Source organism: Pieris brassicae, chromosome 6, assembly GCF_905147105.1.
Source record: "Pieris brassicae chromosome 6, ilPieBrab1.1, whole genome shotgun sequence".
In the NCBI taxonomy this organism is placed as follows: Eukaryota; Metazoa; Arthropoda; class Insecta; order Lepidoptera; family Pieridae; genus Pieris; species Pieris brassicae.
In genome coordinates this window covers 3229522-3241795 of record NC_059670.1, presented here as the reverse complement: position 1 = coordinate 3241795, position 12274 = coordinate 3229522, and the positions used below count along the sequence as shown (strand labels likewise).

The window sequence follows — 12274 nt, the reverse complement described above, 5'->3', positions numbered from 1 at the left end:
TCTTGTACTAAAAATACTTCAATCAAGTACTGCATATAATTTTGTAGTTAAAGGATAGTAAGTCGAAATAAGTCCTTGTTTTAATGAATTTGTTCTGGATACAAAATTTCAGTTTATACAATCTTTTAACAAACGTTGGTAATGAAAGTCGTTACCAGATTTATATATCTAAAGAAAAGAATTGTCATTTACGAAATTTAAAACCCAATTAACTAAGGATCAACCGTAAGCCTTTTTGGTCTTCTCTAAAGTTAATAAATATCTTATGTATCTTATCTATGAATATTTTTTAGCTGTAACTGTAAGTACCTTTTATAAGCAAGATTAAACAACTTAAGTATCTGAAATATGGACAGACCATTTGATCTACTACTGAGGAGACCCATATAGAACGATTTTTAGTCTTGCTATGGAGATATCTTCTTTTTCGCAAACTTCATTACTGAAAGTCGTACTGCGTTCAATAGCCCTAAGCGAAACATCGACTTGCAGCCTCCACACCATTTCTCAGCTTGTCTCAGTGAACTGGGGATGTTGAGACCCATAACTGTCTTGACCTGGGCAGACCACCGGGTAGATGATCGACCCCGACCATCACTCCTCCCTACCATTACCAACTTGTCGATCTGACCTTCGCGTTCACCTCACGTATCAGTAGTGTGATCTCTTGGGCAGTTTTTCAAGAGTATCTTCTAATACACGATAGAAGTGTGTCTGTTGATTTAGAAATTGTTACATACACAGCGACGATATTAAGTGGACGAGGTTTTGTATTCACTTTAAGGGGCATTATCTGATCGCTTGTACCTTGAAAAACTGATTTATTCATAAAGTTACACTGATACCAATCCCATGTTTGCTTTAATCTTTTGTTCCGGAGAAATATGAAGGTGACGTAGTCTCTAGGTTTAGTCTACCATTGATCGATAGGTTATTAATTAAGCCTCCAAATCGTCCTTCTACTGACCTTCTTAAGAGCCGTGAGTATTATCGGTGTGAACACATTTACGGCGATTTATATGGCTTTAATACAATAATGGTTATTTAATAAACAACAAAGCGCGGTATATTCTATAAAGATCTTATACATTACGCACGTAGGTAACAATGTAAGCATTTGGAAATGTCGGATAGAGATCTGGGAAAGTGAAATAATTTTTAAAAATAACGCCTTAAGCAGCAAAAAAATATTTATTTTGAAAAAAAAAATGGTTAACGATACATATTATGCTTAGCCCATGATTTTAACGGATGACGTCACACTCAGTGTTATTATAATTACATAGGTTTAAACGTGATTTCTAGTTAATGTGCTAATGATACTTAATAACTATTTTACCACTGTACTTAAAACAAATATTGTTTTACTGTATTGACAAAGTTACCAGCGATAAATAATAATTGACATCAGATGTTATAAAATTTTACTGATAAGAAACTATCAAAACAAATTGGGAAAACCGTGAATTTTCAATGTAATTTGCACACGGCGTTTGCGATTACTTTTTACTGCGAACAAAAATAATCAGAGAGTTTTAATTGTATGAAAACGATTGAAAAACAAGTAGAAAACAGATACCCGACGATACATCTTGTCTTGTATAAGCATTTTTCGACCTCGGTTATTTTTCAAGAAGCCCAATAATCTCTATAATATAGTTTCGGAAATAATATGTCTGATGAATAATACATAATAATATAAAATATCGTGATCCAATTATTGGATAAATATAATGGTTTATTAAAACCTCAACATTGCAAACATTACAGTATTTACAATTTTCTTAACCTACACCATAATATTAAAAATTAATAAAAAGAATATTGCTCCGTGTGGCCAGTGTTCCCTTAACCCTGGCAGCATTTCTACGCTGTATTGCGATACTTATTTGTTGTGAGAGGAAAGCACCTGGTTCAACGAGAGGTTGGTCATTGGTACTTACAGCCCAAGAGTCTCTTCGAGTCTCTCGAGTCAAAACTACATCGAAGCTCGAGGAAACTTTTACATTAAAAACATTTTTTTCTAACCTTGAAGATATCGCTTAAAACGAAATACGCACTTTTTAATTTATATAGGTATGCTTTATTATAAAGACAGCTCTGTACAGAAAAAAAAATAATAATATTTGTGTAATAATGTACGCAAAATTAAAATAACTATTTCATTATTAAGAACAAAAAAATACGATAAATTATGACACCTCACATGTTTTACAGAGCGCATACGTTATGATTTATGCTGATTTTACCACGTATAAAGTAAAATCTAAATATGTCAAAGAAACAAAAACAACAAGAGATAAAAACAATACGCGTTCTATACGTTTAATGTCTGGTTAACATCAAAACAAACTGCGTCGTTGCAAAAATAAAAATATACGCTAAAAACAATTTGATTATTTCCTAGAATTGAAAACATTGTTCTATATACAAACTGACACTTGATGGAAACCAATCACAGAACAGAACTTTACAATAAGTTTGTCAATTATTCATAAACATAATTAATACGGTAATATACGCCTTTGATATATATATATATAGTTTGAACAGTTTACTGTTCATAGTCTATTCTAACGATGCTCGTGCTGGCGTCTAGTTCCAAATACCGAGCCCGCTTGCTTTTCTATTATTGTACCTTTTAAATTTTACGTATTATTCATGTTAAGACATAAGCTGAATCTTTATATGACAGGAGAAAGTTACAAAGCGTGTAGATGGTGTAAGGCAACTGAGTACTGGCGAAATACAATAGCTACATTCCATTCCCATAAGAACCGTACTTAAACTGACTAACTGGGATGAAATTTCATAAATGTTTCATATTGTAGTGTGACCGTAACATTTTTAATGAAACAAACGCTGAAATGTCCAATTTCTGGGGAGTTATTGGATTTTAAACACTAAAACAGTGACCTTTAGTCCAAGGGCTCACTCATTCGCCAACTTTTTCAATGATAGTTATTTCAACTGTGTTTACGGAAGTCAAATAGAGAAAGACAGATGATATATTAGTGCTATAGAACATTGAAACGGAGGTACTTTTTAATTTTTACATTCTAGAAACGCTTAAAGTTATTTATCTATATAATTACGACATACTTTTCGTAACTTTAATACGTACAACGCAACAGTATACAAAGACACGTAGCGTGACGTCACAGTTCTTAATTGCGCAAAATAATCTGCGCAGAAGCATGATCTATTAATGCAGTATTCGTTGATCTTCCTGGTTGGATCAATTAGCCTTGGTCTGTTCCGTAGCTAGTAATAAATAATTAAAATAGTTTGACGTCTTGATTTTGTTCTTGAATGATAAGAATTTTTGTATCCCGTTGGATTGGATATTTAATATGAATGTCAAAAAAAAGTCTCTATTCCTTATATGGGTCGAGTTAATGAGATTTACTAAAGTAAGCATATTCGTCTAGAAGGCCATGATAACGGCCAAACGGGCATAAGGGTTATCTGATGTTATGTCGTCCACTCATCCCATAGATAATCACATTGCCAAAGGGCCTCCTTGCCGGCTTCTTTAAAAATTAGCTATGAATGAAATACAAAGAAAACATTGCATAGGTAATACCTACATCGTCGTCTGGCGCTTCAAGTTTCGTGCCAGATTAGTTGAAAAAGATTAAATAATATCCTTAAAGGTCGGTAACACATCTGTAAACCTGCGTTGCGGCTTTGTTTACTATGAGAATCAAAACAAAAACATGAAACGTAAATTACATTGTTTTTGCAAAACCCCTCAATAACCGTAAAAACATCAAAACAAAAATGAAACCCGGAAAATATTGAAAAAACATCTTAAATTTTCCGGTCATCGTGTTTAAGGAAATCTTTATACGACGTATGTCTGAAGGTAACGAGGACGTTCGCACGGCCTCTGAGGGGTCATCGACGCATAACTAGAATTTGGCAAATCCTTTGTTCACACGTTTGAGGGCTCTATTATAGAAATCTTAATTTCTAACAGATTCAAGACTTTATAATACGCTGGGCCATTATTTACATTACTTGATATAAGGTGTTCGAGTGCGTTATAGCAATAGTAGGGCATTACTAGAAACGTGGAGGTGGACAATCCTCTATTATATCCGTCATCGTCGTCCCGTTAGACTTGTTCAAAGTCTCAAAGTGTTGTCATTTTGTACAATTTTTAATTGAAACAATTACACGAATTGAGTTAATGAAACATATTATATTTTTCTGTTATGAAAATAGAGAACTTATATGGAGTATATATATGAAGTCGTTAAATATTTTTATTCCAATTCTAACCACATTTGATTTTTTGGCCCATGCCCCACTTTTTATATTTATTAATGCTTCAAAATATTGCATTTTTTTTCCACGAATTGGCAAACAGCGCAATCATTAAAGCTCGCGACGTGTAAATCGTAGAATTTATAAGATATTAACCTGTCGTTTGAAATTCGCGATTGCTTATGTACTAGGAATAAGGTGTAAATTTGAATAAAATCTGGTTTAAGTACAAACAGATTTCGTTCAATCTCATGATTGTCAATTCGCCCACGCTTGTCAAACGTCAGAATTTTATTAATATCATAGTAATATTATATGAGTACTTCTTTGGACATTAATACTAATCTTTATATATCGTACTGATACAAACAACACAAACATAGCTTGCCATTCGTAGAAATACTTCAAATTCAAGTATTTCTATTATAAAATATTATCAGTATTGCTATAAATAGTAATAATGGTCGTTTAAAATCATGTATGAAGTATCGCATTGATTAGTATTCAGTATTATGTAAACTTCATATATGAATTCCACTCGTCACAGATAGTTTATCTATCTAACTATAACACTCACGTCTTTGCCAGAGAGTATTATCTAAATGGTAAATGTCGAATACAGCAGCGAACTAACTTTATCTAACGCAGAGATTGGTAACCTCCTTCAATTAATTATAATGGGCACCCGGATAAGTGGCGTGTTTATAGAAGAAAATAATTATTACTTCGAAACGTTAGCGAGTGGATGAGTATTGCGACTACGGAAAAGCAGCACCCTGCACAGGACAAGCAAGACACGCTTCTCGTAACCGACGGCCAACCTGTTTTTTAGGTTTTTTTTTAAGAACAGAGTTAAACGGGCATGAGATTCAACGGAGGACACTCTCAATGTCGGGTCTTTTCTGGACGGACCCTTAGTCGAATTGGTTCGGAAATAGATCAGTAGGCTGATGGATGGTGCGCAGTAAAAACTGCCTTAAAAATATTTAGTAATGGAAACCAAAAGAATTGATTTCAAGTCAAAATCAGTTCTATTTAAGTTACTGAAGCACAGTGGGAAATTTAAAAATTATATCAGGAACTCATAGAAATATTCACTCTTAAAAATCTCTTAAGAAAGATTCAGTCTTTCTTATCTTCTTTTGGATCTATCTACGATCTACTATTCTTCACTTACACAGCACGCTTTTCATGCTTGCAATGCTCCTATCCTTATAACATATCCCCTCATTTTGACACAGAAAGCTAACGAATTTGCGGCACAAACGAGCTTTATTCTATTCACCTTTGGAATTTACTTAACTAAAAAGACCTCTATGTTTAACTGTCTAGAGTTCAATTTAGTGTGAGCAATGAATCGTAAATTAAATACATCAATCGAAAACGTGGCATACGTCCAATATACGCAAACGGTAGTTTTTGAAGTTATATTTTATATGCGGGTGTATATTTACATTTATAATTCTATTAATTTTCATTGGAAGTTGATTTGTTTATGCCGGTACAGCCACAATATTTTCGCATATAAATGTTGATTTTGTTCGTAAAATATGTATATTATATCAAGCTAAATTTTATAATCTTAATTATAAAATGTTAGATTTGGATTTCGTTATTAGAGCAGAGTTGGTCTAGTGGCTTGAATGAATGTTTAAAGCATCTAGTTTCGCAATTAACACTCGCCCGTGAACCGGCATTATACCCTGGCACAGAAGGCTGATTACCTACTTGTCTATTAGAAAAAAATATCACAAAACTGATACATAAATCTGAGGCCAAGCCTCTAGGGGTCTATCGCCATGGTATCGATTTTAATATTGTCTTGATTCACCAGTTTAAAATCACACAAGTAATGCTTTTGTTTATGTTAAAGATTTATATATCATTTTAAATCGTTAAAGAAATTTAAAATTTGAATTTCAGGAAAAAACTTTCTCTTCAAGTTCAAATCAATAAAATACAGCTTTGTTTAAAAACAATAACCTTTGTGAATCATTGGGAAAGTACGAGTTTCAATTTTACAAAGTAACTTTCGCAATTCGTTTTAGTTAAATTATGGCTTATAATGTATGCAGAAAGATACATATCAGCGTATGGGTTAACTAGACCGTATTTAATTATTTCGTAATCCGACAGCTAACATAAATTATATGACAAAAAAACAATTATACTGAAGATATATACTAAAAGGTTCATACATTTTCGGAAGGAAAATGAATAAAAATTATTAAATACATAAGAATACCTAATTCGGCTGGGTTGTGTGATGGTGTGAAAGTAAGCGTGTGTATGTGGGGTGTGCTCATGATGGAGATGATTTAGCGGTATGGATATTCTAAATGCTTCTTTTAAGCATACTAAAATATAAATAATTCAATGGCGCCTACCCTCTATAGTTTTAGAAATCATCGGATTCTTTATTTATTTTATTTTTTATAGACAAGTACGTGGTCAGGTCTGCTTGACACATGTTATCCATTTTTAACTAAGATCTGGTCTCACGATGTTTCCTTCACTGTAAAATCAATAAGGAGTTGATACGCACACTTAAACACTACGGCCAACACGGCTACAGTATTAATAAATATTATATAATAACCTCCTTGGGCCAACTACAACCCACCTGTCTTTTTTCATCACAGCAAAAACACAATTTGACGGTAATAGACGAATAATACTGTATTAAAGAATGTAATCAGGCTGCTTTAGTATTATGAACGAGGGGTTTTAATGTAGTTAACAAACTATGAACATACTAACAGTTCATAGAATTTCAACGAATGAATCAATTAGTGAGCACGTTATCCTCGAATGACTTCCTGGAAGCTTTAAATGTTGTGACCTTTATAGGATCATCTTAATTTAAAAAGATAGACACTAATATTATGATAATTATTGACGTTTCGCTTATCTATTTACCTATTTTTATTTCTATTACCTATCTTGCTTTGATTTTAGAAGAAAAACCGAAATAGATATTCTTTAATTAAGTCAAAGAGCTTTCGTTTTCTGTTAAAGCACTTGGACTTTTTGAAGAATATTATTTTGAACAGACTTCTCACAGATAGAACTAATTTATACATAATTTGAGCCAATCCAGAAAAGTGGAATATTTTAAATTTGTTTTAATTATCCTAAAAATCTCGCGAAAGCAAAAAAATATTATTTATACTTACTTTACAAAAGACCAGCTGATTCGTCAATACTAAATCATTCTAATTTACCCATCCGTCTCTTTTCTATACCGTAAACCTAATTTGAAAGATAGGGACGAAAATTTGCGAGTTTAATACAACTTTAGTTTGTATGACTAAAGGGATTATTCAATCTAAACATTGAGTCGTCATATAGTTGGCATTTGTTTGGCGCATAGATGAAAATTTATACAACAAAAATAGACGACCTTACTTTTACCTGAATAAACATTAAATAAATAGTACATGAGTATTTTGTGCTAGGAACAGGTTAACCTTCATATAATATCAATTACTAACCGCAAAGCAATAAACTGAGGCCAATAAATAATAATAAAGTCTATATTCCAAATGTTGTAATTGGCTGTTATTTAGACACAGTGGACATCTTTCTCTTAGTTATCATACGGTCGAGTAGTTTTTGAATTTAGTCGTAGTAGAAATGAAATCTTCCTCTTTAGAATATGAGTGTAGATAAAATGTCTATACATTCTTATGGTTTAAGTACTAAAGTTAAATTGATTCGAAGAACAATAAAAATAGACAGGCCTCCGTGCCTGACATTGTCGTCGACACGACCGTCGACTTTTTAGGTCTAAGTAAGGTTTTCCTTTAGCGTACGAACGAGTCTAAAATGCACACATAGAACGAAAAGGTTCACAGCCGGAGATTGAACCTAAGATACCTAAAAAACCTAAAATACCGATGGATTTGACAGATAAATAGATACACAAAGTGAAACATATACCTACTGATTATACATTGTAATCATCGATTTTCTAGAACTTCTAGTCTTGGAGTCGTGGCATCAACGCATCTGCAGATTTTAAATTACAAATTTTAATAGGTCACACGTGCAAGGGCTACTCTAACTAGGTTAATGACGTCAATAACGCCCTAAAGCGCCCGATCCTTGTAGTTATGATACTTCATTACCATTTTATAAATTCAGACCGTTCAATAACTAATGCGAATGAGCTTAGAATATGTATGTTTTTTTTACTAAGCAACAACAATCAACAACTCAATACTGCGATTGAATAATTTTAATAATAATAAGAGTAGATGTAGATTTTACATTAGCTCGAACAATGAAGGAAAACATCGTGAGGAAACCGACTTGCCTTATAAAAGTCGAAGGCGTGCGTCAGGCACAGAATAACTAACTGCTGACTTGCCTATTCAATTTACAAATGATCATGAAACAGATACAGAAATCTGAGGCCTAGACCTAAAAAGGTTGTAGCGCCATTGATTTATTTATTTTTATTTTCTAATAATAAGAGTAATAAACTGTACTTAATATAGTTATTTCGACGAGGGTGCACCCGTAGGCCTGGAGACCCCCTCAAACTAAGACCCCTTAGTTTATAACAAAGTAACAGCCTGTTACGGGTACTCATGGCTGGATATTTATTATTAATCAAATTTAAAAAAGAATTGTGTTACTAACTAATCCATTAATAACTCAGAGAAAAACCAGTACTTTTTGTCTTTATTTGTTTCAAAATATACATACATAAAAATGCTCTCTAGAAGTCTGTAAGTAATATAAATAATGAAAGAGTTTTTGAAACTGGACGGTCTAACTCATAAAACAATACACTTTATGTGTTAGGTGTCCCAAAGCGAACCCTTATATGTTAATGATTGTTTAATTCTTCACATTATACCTTTACTTAAACATGTAAAGAATCCCAAGTAATAGTTATACAAGCATACTAGATCAAATGGTGACAAACGTATTTTTAAAACGTCTAAATCCAAATCCAAACCTTCAAGAAAGGTCACCCTTTACGCAGTACCAGCCCTTGTTACAGAAGTTTAAATTAGATTAACGTTACTGTGACGTCAAAGCTGACATTTGGGAGTCGATGTGGTAACCGCATAAAATGGCTTAGAACCAATTATTAATCTTACGTCATACCGAAAGTTTATGCACGTTTAAAGAGATAGAAATAAGACCGGCGCCACGAGATGTAGAACACTATTTTAAGCTTTTAAGCTCGTGAGCTTTTGAAGTTCAAATGGTAGCTGGAGTATAATCGTAAATCAATGAAACCCAAAAGCTCGTGGTAAAATCTAAAGCAAATTCAGTATAAAAAAATATTTAGATTAGCGATTTAATCGGTTTCAAGATTCTCTACATGCACTTTGGCTGTATCTGAACTTTTTTACTTTTTACTTCTGTCTCTCTCTAAGCCATAACAGTACTCCCAAATACATACGACCACTGGCTAAGATCTGTATGCGCATTATTAATTTGGGAGTACTGTACTTAGGTGGTAGTCATCAGTCTCTTTTTTGTTAATATTTTTAGGGAAACAGCATAATTTCTTATATCTCATGTAAGTACACTGAAAAGTAAAATATCACTCTAAATGAATTTCTATAGGTGCAGTATGTAACGCGGAAGAAATTCAAATATATTGATCAATAAAATAAATAATCTCAATGCAAAATTAGACACGGCCGAGACGCACGATCCACATGCGTCAGATTCGGCGACAAAATTAACCAGAGACCGTTTTATTCTGAGTCAATGAACCCTGAAGACAAAACACACAACACAATAGTATGATAACAATCCAATAAATCAAAATGCACCTTATTGATATCCAAAATTCCTAACAAACATCAAAGATATTGGTAATGAAGGAATGGTGTCGAATGACAAAGCTTATTCAGAAGATAATGTAATCAATTGTTTAAAAGGATTTTGTAAAATCACATGCAGAGCAATTGAAACCGTTCGAGTGATTTATTGATCATACGTAAACGCTGAATGATGATAAAATGCCGATTCATCATCCAAACCTGATAAACCGAAATAAATCTGTTGGTCGTAAAAACGTAAAGTAAATAACGTATAATGTAGACGTGCAGTCTGAAGAGCTTTATAAATGTGAAGCACTCAATCGTCTGAAACGAAAACGTGTACCAGGAAACACCAGTTTCCTTATTCTTGAAGCTTTCGTAAATATGTTAGCAGATTTAGATATTACACTAAAATATGACGTCAATATTTTAACACAATATTAAGAATATAAAACAATAGAATTCACAAGAAGATTGATCGTTCTCGAAACGGTAAAATTGATGATTGCTAATTGAATTACAAATTCGCAAAACTAAAAATACATCAATGTTTTGATGGATGATTCTAGATCCTAAATTCGTTGCCAATATTTCGACCAAGTCTAGACTATAAATAAAGGGAAATATATTTGCCATTATACTATGTATATTTTAGTACGCACTGATTTATTATAGTAGAGTGTATTGAAAGATAGTTTAAATACCGATTACAGTGCGTGTTTTCCTGGTCTTGATGCTTCCGTAAACATGCTAGATTTAAATAGACTACATAGGTTATAAATTTTATATCTTATCAGTTACATAAGCATGAAACAACTTATAAATACATTAAGAAAAACTATTTAGTGTCGACAGCAAACAGGGTGTTAGGATCTCATTTGAATTAAAAGGCTTTAAGGCTTAAAGGCTTTGTATTTTGGAATTGAATCAGACATAGGAATCTAATCGTTTCATGGTACATGGAGATAAATAATATTTTTCAATTGAGGGGTTTTAATACAATTTTAAATTATCTCTTAAATTAAGGATTCTTTTTGGTTTACCTTGGAATGGTAATGTGATTTCATCTCATAGCTCCTTATTTACGATTTATGAAATGGTTTTAAAAATTCTGCGAATACCACACTAACGAATAAAACTCGTGACCTCTTCTTTCTTTTGTTTAAATATATTAAATTGCTTTTTTAACTTTGACTAAGAACGAGATTGCCTTAATTTAGTGGTTACATACGTATTTTTTTTACATTTAGCAATACCAAAATACCAGTATTTATCTATTTTCAAATGCATTCAGTCATCACCCAATAAACTTGGCTTTGACTTCTATATAAGTTTCATATTAAATATAAATATTTATCTTGTCCTCTTCAGAATTTGACCTCCGTCTCTAAAACTAATATTTACAAACATTATATAACATTATCAAACATTTAATAAATGCTAGTACTCTATGACGAAATATAACTAATCACAAAATATTATTGCTATTTATAATCTGAGAAAATTTAGCAAAATCCCATGCTTTGAGAGAATCATACCTCCTTCCAAGAAGGAAACTGCGAAACAGTCGTTTGTAAGTCTTTTTATATAGTTTCTTTAAGCACTTACGTCATAGTTATTTAAGATATTACAGAATGAGTTCACGGTAATAGCAATCACGAAATGTAGTTAACTAGCGGTAAAACAAGTCGGTAAGACCTAATAATCCTTTTTAATCACGACTCTACTGGCATGAACTAGATACCTACGTGAATATTTATTAAATAGTATTAAATGTTACACGTCCGGTTTATATAAATGTATTTTTAAAAAAGGTTCTATAGTAATTACTGGGAAAATCTAAGGAGAAAAGCGTTTCCTGTAGTTTTCCTCATTTTTCAATTTCCGCTTATATATTATTGTAAATTGCAATTTAACGATATTATAATTTGACACTTTAAAATGTTGTATACGTGAAGTTATAATACAAGCAACACAGACAGTAATTTTATTATTAATAATAAGTTATGTAATTCGATTTTCATATTATTAGCGAAAACAATGATAGTTTGGTAACTTACCTTTAATATAACACCTTAAACAGGTGAATACTTCAGGTAAAACTCAAGACAAATAAGACAAATTTAGTTTTAATTAATAATGTTAGATAACTTTTACAATTGTTACCGAAGAACTATAGCAACCGTAGTTTATCGTACAACAATGTTATC

The 12274-nt window shown here is 32.2% G+C and overlaps 1 protein-coding gene across 2 annotated transcripts in view; it reads left to right on the top strand.

Annotated features, from left to right (window-relative positions):
- LOC123710666 overlaps positions 1-12274 on the top strand; it is a 144382-nt gene that overhangs the window by 91134 nt on the left and 40974 nt on the right. The gene's annotated exons all lie outside the window — the stretch shown is intronic.